We start from the raw sequence: 13,308 nt of genomic DNA, 5'->3' as shown, positions 1-13,308 counted from the left end.
TGGTGCAAGGCCACACTCCTCGTGCATGAAGCGTGCCCACCTGAAGACTCAGTTTAAAGGGCTAAATCTCCCCCGTTGAAGACGAGACCTCTTAAGTCTGGGGGAGGGGAACTCACCCAGGTATTCACAGCCCACTTATGCAGAGGCGACCCTGCTGTATGCAGACCTCACACAGTAGAGTAACCGACTTGTGTTGAATGCTATACCAGAACCTTTATGACTGCTTCCCCTCTGATACGGTTTGTTGCATTTAGTAAGGACCTGGGATAATTTAGTCGTGTTAGCGATCGAAGGACCTGCTGGTTTTTATTTGTGACCGGAACAACTTAAAAATATTTTTGCTTACACTTTTATATCACAGAAGAACCCGGGTGATGCACGAGGTCACAACCAGTCGTACGGCCTCCTACGGCCGGCCTATGTGTAAAAAACACAGAGGGTGCGTGTGGAACCTGCTGATTGTCAAGTCGTAGACTGGCTGCAGACCAACCGCACAGGTTCTTTGTCATGTCAAACCAACTCTACAAGTGCTTGTGTTTTTTTTAAGGTTGCAAGAAAAACTTATGGACCTTGTACGTCGTCTCTATGATTATTATGATTATTAGAATAGCGTGCATGGGCATACAATCAGGAAAAAGGATGATTATGAGGATAAAAACCTAAAGAACGAGCCTCAGAAATAACAAATGAGCTCCACTCACATACATCTGGATAAAGGAAGATAAGGCTGCCGGCCGATACCTTCATCCTACCCCAAAAACGATGCCAGATGCCAGGGCAAGGAGCTCGATAAGTACAAGGTGACTGCTCAGGAATGATTGTAGTCCAGGCAGGGTGAACGGCGATTGATCAGATCGATGGGCTTTTTTGAATGTCCTCACATCTCCCGAGAGGGCCAAGGGCAGGGACTGCTTGGGTGGTTCCTTCCGTGGTCCTCCTCGCTCCGCTCTTCTTCTCTGTGTAGTGCCGTGGAGAGTATCTAAGTCCAAGTCTAAACAGATAGAAAGTCCTCTTTCTTTTCTGCGCAGCAGACGAAGTCGTGGGTTCAGTCGAATTCTGTCAGCAGTCCAGAGCGACGTGGAGCCTTCTAGCTCCCACGCAGGGTTAGCAAAGAACCAACCTGGATGGTTGGAAACTGTCCACTTTTATGCTGTTTGGCTTCAGGGGAGGGTCTCAAAGCCCGTTTCGTCCAATCCTAGGAGTTCACGTTGAATCATTCGATTGAATCACGTCATCCTGACCTGACGTGAACTTCTCTCACTGTCCTCCTGAGGTGAACCTTCACTTAGTGCCCTCAAGTGAACCGTGTCATGTCATCTTGCTCTAAGATGACATTTTCCTCAGTGTCCTGAAGTGAAGTGGTGGACAACTGTGAACTTTAGTAACATTCTGGCATTGGCGCATCTCACGACTAATACTTTCCTAAGCGCTCACCTCTGGCTTACTTCTGCTTCTCCAACATTCTTATGACCGTGGGTCACAATAACATTTTCACATCTTTTCTCCATCAGCATGCTTTGTTCCAAACATTCATAGAAATACTTTTGTCGTACATATGGCATTTAGACATTTGTTTCTGGTCAATACTTTTTGTACTAAATGACCGTGGGATTATTTCCTTCTGTAGAATTATGCTTCTTGATAACTGCTGATTATAATCTTTGCTGCTGTGATAGTGTATGCAAGATGTTCCCTAATGTTGTGCGGTGCAGAACGTTCTCTAATACAAGGGTCTCAGACGGGAACCTGCACAAGGACTACTCCCCCCAAACAAGTATCATATATTTACAGTATATGATACGGAATCGGAAATTGAGAGTTGGACAATATCAGCATATTGGTTATCTGCCAAAATCAAGCCAATATCGGACATCCCTAATGTATATATCTATATATCTAGATATATGTAGATATATAAAGCTTTGTCCTTAAATACAAAGCTTTGTTGTTGTATTAAATCTTTTTTATGAGTGTTCTTCCTCCTCTACTGGTTTCACCGCGACCTATTTTGTTTTCCTTGGAGTCATTCTGTTGCTAAGCAATGCTCTTTGTGTCTGTGATCAGGAAAACAGCAAAAGTATTCGTCTGCAAGGAGCTAAGGCAGCCAAGCAGTGCTCCTCTCAAGGAAGTAACTGAAACATTGTAAATTATTGACAAAATATCATTTCTCCACATTATGGCGAAACCTGGAAGCACAGCCGTATGACTGTTTCAGATAAATCTCGTGTTTGCTTTTTTTCTCACTGGTATGATCAACTGTTTGCACCTTAGCTGGGGGGAGGAAAAGCACTTCTACATGGTTTGGACGTAGAAAGAAGTAGATTGCTGATTAACAATCCCTCATAATGTGTCATACAGGGTGGAATGACGATACCATGCACATATTCAGTTATTGCTTTTAACAAGATTTCTAAGAATTCTAATTTACCTCGGGTCAGAATGATGCATGTGGTTTCAAATATACCACATACAGACATTCAACTGGATATTTGAACCTAACCCTAACCTAATGTCTTGTAACTTGACCAAGACCAAGCCCTATTAACTTCCCCTTTGTTATCATGACCGACTGCATCTGGTAGTTTCTCTTTGGTAGACTCTACGGAACTGCATGAAGATCTAAGGACAGTTGGAGATTTAGACCATCCAGCCATTGTCTTCCGCTCATGTGCGGTCCCAGATGGCAACAGTCTCAGTAGGGATGCCCAGACTTCCCTTTCTCTGGCCTTCCTCACTTCTTCTGGTTACGTAATCACACGTAATCCCTCCAGCGTGCTCTAGGTCGACCCTCCCCGATGGACATGCCTGGATCACCTCTTCAAGGTAGGCATCCAAACTTGATCCCTGAATAACCTTGACTGGAGGAGCGGCTGCTCTACTCTGAGCCCCTTCCGGATCACCAAATTTTCCATCTGGGAACTACAGCCTCAGATATGGAGGTGCTGAGTCTCATCGTAGAAGCTTCACACTGCGAACCGCCTCAGTACATGCGGGAGGTCACAGCTTGACGAAGCCATCAGAACTACCATCATCTGCTACTAGTAGAGACAAGATTTGAATGGGCCTAGAAATTCTGTCCATAAACGTAATGAACAGAATCAGTGACAACGGGCAGCCTTGGCAGAGGCGAACTTTCCCTGTGGCGAACTTCTTCCAGAGGTGTGAGTTGAAGACTGGAAAAACGGGAGCTAGCACACCGGATCTGTCCGACATCCTCCCCCACCATCTAATTAACTCATCACTCATCAGCCCTGCTCTTCTCCTGAGTGTCCAACGCATACGGTTCCAGGTCTGATGATACTACAAAGTGGATCAGGCCTGAGTCCTAAAGTGTCCTGGTGCCACGTGCAATCATTTCAACTTCATAGTTGATCAGCTTCTAGATAGATAGATAGATAGATAGATAGATAGATAGATAGATAGATAGATAGATAGATAGATAGATAGATAGATAGATAGATAGATACTTGTAGATAGATAGATAGATAGATAGATAGATAATGAACTTATAATCACATAGTCACAAAATAAAACAAAGAAAAATAATAAAATACAATAAGATGAAATAAATATGGCTGCAAGATTTCAAAATTTTTCAATGGTGAATAGCATTTAAAAAACATTTTTTCTGCCCCCATGCTGCATCTGCACACGTATTGCTTAGCGCTGAGGAAAGTATTCAGGGATGGACAAAAGCATTTGAAAATGATCACCGTTTGAAATGTTTTCTTCAGTTGCCTCGCCTTTTTCTATGGCAAAGGCACTGCTTTTTCTGTGTGCGTTTGCATAACCAGCCTTGGCTTGCTTAGCCGTGCTGGCAGCCACACTGCTCATCTCATTCAGTTGCTGAGGTTGCTGATGTTCTTCTGTCCACATTCTCATCCACAGTGCGACGTGCGGGTTGGGTTCGGACCCCAAACTACACACAGACAGCAATCACTAATACAGTTGCTTTCTTAACACGTGGAAAATAACCAAGGAAGCGGTGCAGGGGAACGTACAACTGGCTTTTTATGTTCATACAGCTTGCTTATTAAGAAGATAACAAAAACAGAGAATAATTCACCAAAAAATAAATCACTCTTTTCAAATATTTCTTAGTCCCATTTGTTTTTGAAGTGAAAAGCATTTGTGATCTTACCTTTTATCTGTATATGATATACATGCAATCCATCCTTCTCCTTTGCTGTAAAAGCTTGGATGTACAGTATAATCCTCCATCTTGGCAGCCAAATTCATCCATTCCTTCAGCAGAGCATAAAAATATCTTTCATTCATTTGACTTGTTGCTTCCCAGCTGAGGCTGCTGCTGTCAAAAAAACAATACCAAAAAACCCACTGGCTTTTCCTGTCTATGGAAGGATGGCAGTGACAAGCACCTTCCTCCTCAAGCATGCCCCCACCCCTTCAGGATGAAGTGAGTACTGCAAGTGTCTCCCGTATGAAATTTCATGTATTTTATTGTGGGATTAGCAAGAATAACGATGTCGTACTTACATTACATTATTATATTACATTACACAAGTAGAAAGTCATGGTGTATAATAAATGTTATAAATATTGACGTCATCCGCCTCGGCTGCCCTGGGGTGGAACCGAGGTACGCAGAATGAGTGGAGAGTCGAGAGCGCTAGCCGTCAAGCTAAAATCCCGGCCTTTCAACTTGACATCCAGTGCGACTCTTAAGTTTCAGGGAGTGAGGTTTACCGACGTACATTCGCACAGCCACACCGAATGGCATGCGTTACACTTGCGCACTCTCATCAGGACCCTAGCCCAAGTCTAGATGACCAAGTCCAAAGTGTGCCCCCTGGTGTGTGTGGGGACATCAACAAGAGGATATGCAAAGAGTTGTGAGGATGTTTGACAACTCAGGGGTGAAAGATCCATCCATCCATCTTCTTCAGCTGCCTAAGCAGGGAATCCCAGACTTCCCTCCCCCTGCCTGCTTCGTCCAGCTCCTCCCAGCAGATCCTGTGGTGTTCACAGGCCAGCTGAGAGACATAGTCTCTCCAGCGTGTCCTGGGTCTTCCAAAGATGAAATTGGTTTTTGCTGGTCGGTAAAAGAGGAAAAACAGCACAGGATGCAAGGCATTCAAATGAAGAGAGTTCAGGTAATGCTTGACTCCAGATCACTGGTAGCCCAGCACCACCATCTGTGCTGCGGGCTTTCTGGAGGTATCAATATCCTGGGGGACCGGTATGATATCTGGTTGGTGCCAGGTCTCTGCAATGCACATTGTCAGGGGAAAATCCGCTGCCAGCTCCAAAATAGATACGAGACGAGACAAGAGGTACAACTGAATAAAACTTGCATTCAAGGAAACAAATCAATACCTGAAAAGCTGGCTTCTCGAGTATTCATGCTGAAATATAGGAAACTGGGCTGCTCTCTTCCTCCTGTGAGGGACAGAAGGGCAGACTCACATGCCAAGACAACCAAGGCTACTTGAATCAGGTGATAAGCATGTGGAGGACTTGTTTTAGGGACAGATAACAGCAGATATCTAGCAGATAATCAGCAAGGTAGTGTGACATGCATCTGTACTGGTGTTAGTAAAATCAAATGGAATAGCAGACACAAGACATTTTATAAGTGACACACATAAAGTCCAATTATTTGTCCAGTCAGCAGCCACGTATGAGGCAAGATTTGTTTTGATTGATTGGGTACACGTATAACCCGTATAACACTTTGGTTGTGCTGCTGGATGAAGCGAAGTGAAAGGTCGGGTTTTTGGACCCACCACACATCTTCTCACACACACACACACACACACACACACACACACACGCACACACACACAGCACAGTAGTGATGCATTGTCTGAACTGCATGGAGGAGACAGTGTGAAGGTCTCTCTACTGTTCTCCATCCTGTGCTGAGTCATCACAACTGTGTCATGTTTAATTATCCTGATAGCACAAGCCAGACAAGGAGAAAAGGAGAAGGAGGGAAAAGAGAAAAAGACCAAGAAGAAAAGAGTCAAAATGCCGGATGGATGAAATTAGGTTTTATAGCGGGGGGGCTGGGGACAGATGAGATATACAAAAGAGGGATGAAGCAGAGAAAAATGCCAATACTGCATGTAAAGGTGTACATATATGCTGCGATAAGAATAAGAAGTATGTTTTCATATGCTGATGTATGTGACGTTATGCGTATGTTTTTTCACACTGGCTACGTAAAAACTGGAATTCATTTTCATCTGATAAAAGAAATGGGATTTTGGATTTAAATCATCTTTATATGCTGTTTCAGGCTCAGTCGGGGGTGTCCAAAGGGCAGCCCGGGGGCCATGTGCGGCTCGTGGCTGTTTTTTGATTGGCCTGCAGGTCATTCTAAGAATACAATTTACAAGAAAAGCAACAACAACAAAAATGGAAAAATAAGCAGTCAACAACACGCAGGTGTTGTTTTGTCCTCTTTTACAAGCGCAGCAGTTCCAGCACAAACGCAAATAAATCAAGCATTCACACTCACATTCATACCTGTGGACAATTTAGAGTCGCCAGTGAACCTAACAGGCATGTTTTTGGCACGTGGGAGGAAACCGGTGCCCTGCGATTGGCTGTCGACCAGTCCAGGGTGTACCCAGCCTCTCACCCAAGGTCAGCTGGGATAGGCTTCAGCATACCCGTGACCCCAGTGAGGATAAGCGGCATTGAAGATGGATGCAGGAATGGGATGGGAGGAAACCGGAGTACCCGGACAAAACTCACGCACGCACGGGGAGAACATGCGAACTCCACACAGAGATTGCCCAAATGGAGATATGAACCCAGATCTTCCAGACTGTGTGGCCAACATGCTAACCACAAGGCCACCGTGCAGCCGGATCTCAATCCATAACAGTAAAGTGTCTTACTAAAGCTTGTCTTGCTGACTGTGCTCCCAACTCCCTTGACATCGTCAACCAGCTGCTCCCTTGTGATTCTGGGCTGCTTGTCATTTCTCATTGTCGTTTCTCACAATCATCCTCATCTTCTGTCTCTGCATCTGTTGGACGTTTGGACACCGCTGCTGTAGATTATTATTAATACCAACAGAACTGGAGCCTCGTTGCCCCCGGTAGCGGGTATTTTGGGCACAAGAGGTTCCTTCAAGTTTGACCTTTAAAGTCATATGGACTGTGCTGGAGTTGTTCTTTGTCTAATAGCCTCATGAGTGCTCATTTCTTCATCCATTAAGTGTCTTCAAAGCCTCTGCTGACATCTTGCCGGCCGTGCATCAGCCATGTGTGCCATTTTCACCTAACCCTTCACTGAAGCGGAAGATGGCTTTTATGCTGCCTTCTCGCCTTTTTACGGGTTTGCTTTGTTTTTCACGGGCTCGAGTGAAAGTTATTGGAGAGTTCTGTGGCATGACAGACTGAGAGAGGACGTGGCGAGATGGCAAGGTAGACCATGGGGTGGTAGATACGTAGATAGTCATCGATATGACGGTGTGAGAGAGTCACGGAGGCTTGGCTAAAAGCGCTCGTTAAAGAACGGTCGTGCTGGTCTGTATTTTCAATCAGATCTCCATTTCTTCCATCCCCTCCCTCCCGCCGCTGTCTAGACCAGAGCAGAAAATGAGAGAGGAGAAAATGCAGCATCGTTTGCTTTCTCACTGCCGGGGGGGAAAATCCCAGTGACTGGCACAAGCAGGCCGAACGCCTGCCGTTCCATCGCGAGCGAGCCGCTTCCGTTCTTCTGTGGGCGAGAAAAAGAGACAATAAATGATATGTGAGTGTGCATGGACAGCGTGTACATGGATGATGGTGTGGAGCCCATGGCTGTTTTTCTTATTATTGGCCCACAGCACATTCCAAAAACATCAACAAAAACATTAACATAAAAACGTAAAAAAAAAGGGAAAAATATTAACAGAACAAAGTTGTAATCTAAGTCATAATTTTATGAGAATAAGGTGGTAATATTATGAGGAAAAATAACATCACTTTATTAACATAAAGTTGAAATATTAATTTAAAAATACGTCGTTTTTTTTTAAGGCAAAATATTATGAGAAACAAACAAAACAACAAAGAAAGGAGAGAAAAAAAAGAAAAAACATATAACGTCACAAGAATAAAGTCTAATTATTATGGGAACAAAGTCATAATGACGCAGAGAAAATTTGCAAGAAGAAAGCAGAAATGGAAGAAAAAAGAGCTGAGACATAAAGAGAAAAATGTATAAAAAAAAAAAGAGCAGAAGTGAAAAAATGCTTTAATTTTACGAGAATATAGTCAAAATATTCTGACAAAAATTTGTATTCTAATGAGGAAAACGTTTTATGACAATAAACTCAAAACAAAACACAACAAAATAAAGTTGTAATTTTTGGAAAATTGGGTTGGGGAAAACGTGTTATTATGGCTATAAAGTCAAAATATCACAAGAGAAAAAGTTGTATTCTAACAAGAGTCACAAAAAAGACACTCGGAATATAAATTGGATAATTAATGTCATTTTAGTAGTACAGATTTAAATTATTAAATAATTTATATATTTTTAATTTTTCTTTTTAAAAAGATGTAATATGACAAACAAACAAAGTGAAGTTTAAATTTTTGGAAAATTAGTTTGGGGAAAAAGTTGTAATATTATGATTATAAAGTCAAAATATTACAGGAAGAAAATTTACAACAGGTTGAAGTTGAAGTACCTAGAAAATAATTTTTCAAAAGACAGCAGAAATGGAAAAAAACAACTGAAATCTTACGAGAATAAAGTGCAAATATGAGGAGAAAAATTGTATTCTGACAAGAAAACATTTTACAAGAAGAAACTAGTGATATTTTATTCATAAATAAATAAAATAAATATTTTATTAATAAATAACATCATTTAAGTAGTAAAGAGTTGAACCATTACAGATTTTTTTTTTAAGGAGAAACAAAATGACGTTCTAATTTTTGGAAATTTGATTTTGGGAAAAAGTTGTAATATTAAAATATAAAGTAAAAATACAAGAAGAACATTTACAAAAAGAAAGTTGAAGTAGGTGGAAAATTAAAACAAAATAGCAGAAATGAAAAGAAAACGCTTCAATTTTTACGAGAATAAAGTCAAAGATTATTAAAGACAAAAATATTTGGAAAATGAAAACAATCCAATCCATCACCGTCAAGCTAGCAGGAGGGTTTGCGGTGTGGGGGAGCGAGACGTGTGTTAAACATTTTTAGGGGTGAGCTCATGGATGTTTGCTATTCGCTGGGAGGCCTGGAATGCAACCCCCGTGGAAAGCGGGGATCAACTTTAATGAATTAGTCCAACACGTTCCATAAAAGATGTGCCACCTTTCAGTTTCTGTCCGGTTTTTGCTTAAAGCTCTGTGCTGCTTCGGTGAGCCCCCCAACCCCAACCCTAACCCCCCCCCATTAAAAGGATGAGGGGTGGTCCCTTGACGCGCCGCAATCAATGGAGAGAGAGAGAAGCCGAGCGCGCGATGGTGGGTGAGAGGGTGAAGGACGCCATTGGGCTGCAGTGGCTGTGTGCCAGCCCACTTTGATGTGCCGCAACCTTCTTTTTCAACAACTTTTAGGAGGAGAGACGACTTTAAACGGCAGCACTTACATCCTTGGCACTGGATGCGTGTGTGAATGTCTGGCAAGTTCTTCACCTTCCTCTCAGCACGTTCTCACCACCCTACCTCCTTTTAGTTTCACCTCAAAGCCTCCAACCTTGTTGTTCTATCGATGCTTCATAGTTTTTTTTTTTTACTTTTGTCTTCCTCTCTACCCCTCGCCATCGCCACAAACTACTTACCTTTCTCTTTTTTGGGGGGTGGGGGGGAGTTAATGGTGAGAATTCCATTTCCTCTAAATAAAAAATGGGTACTTCAAATGTTTAAAATGCCGTCTGTAGCGCGTGCTAGTTGGTCTACTGCGGACATCATGGGAAAGCTGTACAACCTTTGGCTGTTGGATTGGACCTCAGACGCAGAGACAGAAGACAGGGTGATTGTGAGAAAGGCGAGGGGGCATCCCAGAATGACAAGGAGGGCAGCTGGTTGATGATGTCAAGGGAGTTGGGAGCACTGTCAGCAAGAAAATTTTGAGGAAGACACTCGTCTGAATGAGAAATAAAGGAACCGACCTCACTGTTCCAATACTTCTGGAGGGCACCATATGTGGATCAACGTCTAGCGTATTCGTCTTGTGATGTTATGTTGGGTCGGAGCCCCAGATGCAGAGGTGGTAAGCCAAAAGAAGGCAAAAAAAGTTGAATAACTTGGGGCAGGATATTCATTCATTCATTCATTTTGTATGCGTTTGTCCTCACTAGGGTCGCGGGGGTGTGCTGGAGCCTATCCCAGCTGAATTCGGGCGAGTGGCGGAGTACAATCTGTAGACAAACAAGCATTCACACTCATATTCATACCTGTGGACAATTTAGAGTCGCCCATTAGCCTAACATGCATGTTTTTGGAATGTGGGAGGAAACCGGAGTACCCATAGAAAACCCACGCATGTACGGAGAGAACATGCAAACTCCACTGCAGATACGAAGCGGATTGGTCACAGCAAAATCTAACTAAATGCGCTGGTCTCGTTAAGCACAAATCAAGCAGAACCAGTCGAATGTCGAAGTGTAACAATTTGCACCACATTCGGGAGACGATTTGAAATTTGTAAGCTTGGCTCCTTTTTTCCTTGGCGGCATGAAGTGATGTGAATTTGCAAGGTGTCAATGGTGACAGCCAGCAGCTGCTGGTGCAGTTAACTTGGCTCCTTTTTTCCTTGGCGACATGAAGTGATGTTTCAATGGCAGATGGCTGCGGGGTTTTTTTTGTTTTTAATGTGTTCGAAATGCTGTTGGAATACCGTAAGAACACTCTTTCAAACGCTGTTCGATATTTTGCCACTTTGAAGATTTTCGTATGCTTAAAACATTCTGGCCGGCCACAAGAATGGGCCTTAATATTTGGAATGCACTCAGAATGCAGTCAGAATTTTTGGAAAGCACTTTAAATATCTTGGAATAAAACATGAATTTTCATTCCGACGTCATTCTGGTTCGTTCTACCTCCAGTGTGACTCGGGTGTAAGCCAAAGCGAGTCCTAATGTAAACGAGCAAAGTCATAAAAAAGGTCATTTTTGATCATGTTTAGGACTCCTCTTTTTGGTCTACCCTTTGTGTGTTTGTGTTTAGTGTTTTATTTAGTGTTTAATGTCCTTCGTGTGTTCTGTGTACACTGGGAGTGACTAATTAGATAGGATTCAGGTATGGTATGGCGATCGACTTATGTCAAAACTTGACTTACTAGGAATGGAACTCTTATGTAATCCGTGGGCCGCTTGTATTTTCAGAAACAAAACTTAGGACACAAACCAAAAAGCTGTTTTATGCGTCCATCCACAAACACTGAAGCTGCACTTTTTTGAAAATCTTCATCCTTGCCAGAGTTTTCCAAAAGCTCAGTTTGTGTGTGGACAAAAGAAATATTTGTATTTGTGTGGAGATGGCCTCAGTTATTGACTTACTGGTGCTGATTTCATTTTGTGTGGTAGTGTTAGAGGTAGAGGTAGTGTTAGTGGTAGAGGTAGTGTTAGAGGTAGAGGTAGTGTTAGTGGTAGAGGTAGAGGTAGTGTTAGAGGTAGAGGTAGAGGTAGTGTTAGAGGTAGAGGTAGTGTTAGTGGTAGAGGTAGAGGTAGTGGTAGAGGTAGTGGTAGAGGTAGAGGTAGTGTTAGAGGTAGAGGTAGAGGTAAAGGTAAAGGTAAAGGTAGAGGTAGAGGTAGTGGTAGTGGCAGTGGTAGAGGTAGAGGTAGATGTAGTGGTAGTGGCAGTGGTAGTGGTAGGGGTAGTGGTAGGGGTAGTGGTAGAGGTAGAGGGAGAGATCGTGGTAGTGGTAGTGGCAGTGGTAGAGGTAGAGGTAGATGTAGTGGTAGTGGTAGTGGTAGTGGTAGGGGTAGTGGTAGAGGTAGAGGGAGAGATCGTGGTAGTGGTAGTGGCAGTGGTAGAGGTAGAGGTAGAGGTAGTGGTAGAGGTAGTGGTAGAGGTAGAGGTAGAGATCGTGGTAGTGGCAGTGGTAGAGGTAGAGGTAGTGGTAGATGTAGAGGTAGAGGTAGATGTAGAGGTAGTGGTAGTGGTAGATGTAGAGGTAGTGGTAGATGTAGAGGTAGAGGTATAGGTAGAGGTAGTGGTAGATGTAGAGGTAGAGGTAGTGGTAGTGGTAGATGTAGAGGTAGAGGTAGTGGTAGATGTAGAGGTAGAGGTATAGGTAGAGGTAGTGGTAGATGTAGAGGTAGAGGTAGTGGTAGATGTAGAGGTAGAGGTAGAGGTAGAGGTAGTGGTAGATGTAGAGGTAGAGGTAGATATAGAGGTAGAGGTAGAGGTAGTGGTAGTGGTAGATGTAGAGGTAGAGGTAGAGGTAGAGGTAGTGGTAGATGTAGAGGTAGAGGTATATGTAGAGGTAGAGGTAGTGGTAGATGTAGAGGTAGAGGTAGTGTTAGAGGTAGAGGTAGAGGTAAAGGTAAAGGTAGAGGTAGAGGTAGTGGTAGTGGCAGTGGTAGAGGTAGAGGTAGATGTAGTGGTAGTGGCAGTGGTAGTGGTAGGGGTAGTGGTAGGGGTAGTGGTAGAGGTAGAGGGAGAGATCGTGGTAGTGGTAGTGGCAGTGGTAGAGGTAGAGGTAGATGTAGTGGTAGTGGTAGTGGTAGTGGTAGGGGTAGTGGTAGAGGTAGAGGGAGAGATCGTGGTAGTGGTAGTGGCAGTGGTAGAGGTAGAGGTAGAGGTAGTGGTAGAGGTAGTGGTAGAGGTAGAGGTAGAGATCGTGGTAGTGGCAGTGGTAGAGGTAGAGGTAGTGGTAGATGTAGAGGTAGAGGTAGATGTAGAGGTAGTGGTAGTGGTAGATGTAGAGGTAGTGGTAGATGTAGAGGTAGAGGTATAGGTAGAGGTAGTGGTAGATGTAGAGGTAGAGGTAGTGGTAGTGGTAGATGTAGAGGTAGAGGTAGTGGTAGATGTAGAGGTAGAGGTATAGGTAGAGGTAGTGGTAGATGTAGAGGTAGAGGTAGTGGTAGATGTAGAGGTAGAGGTAGTGGTAGATGTAGAGGTAGAGGTAGATATAGAGGTAGAGGTAGAGGTAGTGGTAGTGGTAGATGTAGAGGTAGAGGTAGAGGTAGTGGTAGATGTAGAGGTAGAGGTATATGTAGAGGTAGAGGTAGTGGTAGATGTAGAGGTAGAGGTAGTGGTAGATGTAGAGGTAGAGGTATAGGTAGAGGTAGTGGTAGATGTAGAGGTAGTGATAGTGGTAGATGTAGAGGTAGAGGTAGTGATAGTGGTAGATGTATAGGTATAGGTAGAGGTAGTGGTAGATGTAG

This window comes from Dunckerocampus dactyliophorus, chromosome 7 (assembly GCF_027744805.1).
Source record: "Dunckerocampus dactyliophorus isolate RoL2022-P2 chromosome 7, RoL_Ddac_1.1, whole genome shotgun sequence".
NCBI classification, from domain to species: Eukaryota; Metazoa; Chordata; class Actinopteri; order Syngnathiformes; family Syngnathidae; genus Dunckerocampus; species Dunckerocampus dactyliophorus.
This window is presented reverse-complemented; position numbering follows the sequence as displayed.